The sequence below is a fragment of the Gymnogyps californianus genome, unplaced genomic scaffold (assembly GCF_018139145.2).
Source record: "Gymnogyps californianus isolate 813 unplaced genomic scaffold, ASM1813914v2 HiC_scaffold_31, whole genome shotgun sequence".
Taxonomy (NCBI): Eukaryota; Metazoa; Chordata; class Aves; order Accipitriformes; family Cathartidae; genus Gymnogyps; species Gymnogyps californianus.
This window is the reverse complement of record NW_026114191.1, coordinates 1,524,303-1,526,575: the sequence shown is the minus strand read 5'-3', so window position 1 is coordinate 1,526,575 and position 2,273 is coordinate 1,524,303.

The following is a 2,273-nucleotide window of genomic DNA, read 5'->3' as shown; positions in this document are numbered from 1 at the left end:
GGCATAGCCCTCTGGGGTGCAGGGACCCTGCTCGAAAGGACAGCCCTGCACACCCCTGGCTGCACAGCCACCTTCACACCGCTGCAGCCATTCGGGAAAGAAGGCAGCCGTCATGCCCTGTCCTTCTGACAGTGCAGCAGGGAAGCCCTGCTCTGGAGCACGTCCTGCCTCTCTACACCAGAGTGAGATCCCACAGGCTGTTGGTTCTGCCAGCTTTAGGAGATCCCTCCACGAACTGCAGCTGCATTGCCCTGCATGCAGAGACTTACCCTGTCAAGGGTTGTGAAGGTTTCTCCTCTTTTGAGCTCTCAGCATCCTCCCATCCCACACTGCCTTTAAACCTCTCTCTTTCTTGCACGACTCCCCTCGGTGCCTGCAGGCAGTGCCCTCAGCCCTGCTGCCCTTTGCAGAGGAGCTGCTCCTGGGCAGAGCTGTCTCTCGGCAGCGCTGCCCACTTGCCATGAGAGCTCCCTCCATCCCAGGAGCCCAGCCCAGCTCAGCAGCACAGGACCAGCTCAAGGTGGCTTTTTAATGACCCCTCTGGTGGGTTTGGTGCCGACTCCATGAACCTCAGACGGTGAGAGGAAGTTGAAGAAACCTCTCCAGAAGTCAAAGTCAGATGCAAACTCCAAAGTTTCAAGGAGCGTTAATGGGTCCCAGTGGGGACCATTACTGACAAAGCCTCCCTGGGGTGTGGTTAGAGCAGAAAACTGGAGGCCGTGATGACAGGGAGGCAAAGGAAAGGAAAAGATGGCTCTCATGTTGACTGAACCTGGATGTGTTCTATTAAGTCAAAGGGCAAGCCCTGACCCGCAACCCTTGGGAGAGGAGATCCTGTCCCTCACGCATTGCTCAGGGCTCTTCCTGGGGCAGTGTCATGTGGGGATGTGCAATGCCTAGAGCAGGACTGCAGTACGATCTCTTCCAGGCTCATGGGTTGCCATGAGGAGGCAATGAAGTCCTGGTGCTATAATGATAAGGTGTCTCCTCACAGGCATCAACTGCACAGGGAAGAGCCATAGCCCACGAGAGCAACAGGCTTCCAGCCTTGCCAGAGCCTTCAGCTCTCTCAACCACAGGTGTCCCACACCTGCACCTCTTTCCCTGCAGGCTGGTGACATCCACCCTGCTCACCAACCTTGGTCTCACCTGAGCTTCTTCCTACCCTTACTGAGATCTCTCCATCCTCACAGAGTGCTCATTGAAATACAAAGCTTTGGCTAATCCAGACTCTCTCTGGGTGGTCTATTGTAACAGAGAACTGCACTTGGAGTGACATTTCTTTCTCCTCATCTCCAATCTCAACCTCCTGTCCTGGTTTGGCTGGGACAGAGTTAACTTTCTTTTTAGTAGCTGGTACAGTGCTGTGTTTTGGATTTAGTAGGAAAATAATGTTGATAACACACTGATGTTTTAGTTGTTGCTAAGTAGTGTTTATACTAAGTCAAGGATTTTCAGCTTCTCACGCCCAGCCAGCAAGAAGGCTGGAGGGGCACAAGAAGCTGGGAGGGGACACAGCCAGGACAGCTGACCCAAACTGGCCAAAGAGCTATTCCATACCATATGACATCATGCCCAGTATATAAACTGGGGGAGCTGGGAGGGGGGATTGCGGCTCGGGAACTAACTGGGCATCGGTCAATGAGTGGTGAGCAATTGCATTGTGCACCACTTGCTTTGTATAGTTTAATTCTTTTAGTATTACTATTGTCATAGTACTATTATTATTGTTTTTCATTCCTTTCTGTCCTCAACTCACGAGTTTTTTTTCCTGATTCTCTCCCCATCCCAGGGGTGGGGGGGCAGTGAGCGAGCGGCTGCGTGGTGCTTAGCTGCCGGCTGGGGTTAAACCACGACAGTAACACTCTGATGTTTTAGTTGTTGCTAAGTAGCGCTTATCTTAAGCCAAGGACTTTTCAGTTTCCCATGCTCTGCCAGCAAGCAGGTGTGCAAGAAGCTGGGAGGGAGCAGAGCCGGGGCAGCTGACCTGAACTAGCCCAAGGCGTATTCCATACCATGGAACGTCATGCCCAGTATATAAACAGGGGGAAGTTGGCCGTGAGGCACGGATCGCGGCTCAGGAACTAACTGGGCATTGGTCAGCGGGTGGTGAGCAATTGCATTATGTATCACTGTTTTTTTTCCTTCCCCCCCACTTCCTTTTTTTGTTATATTCCTTTTCATTACTATTATTATTATATTTCATTATTACTATTGTTAGTATTATTTTACTTTAGTTAATAAACTGTTCTTATCTCAACCCACGAGTTTTA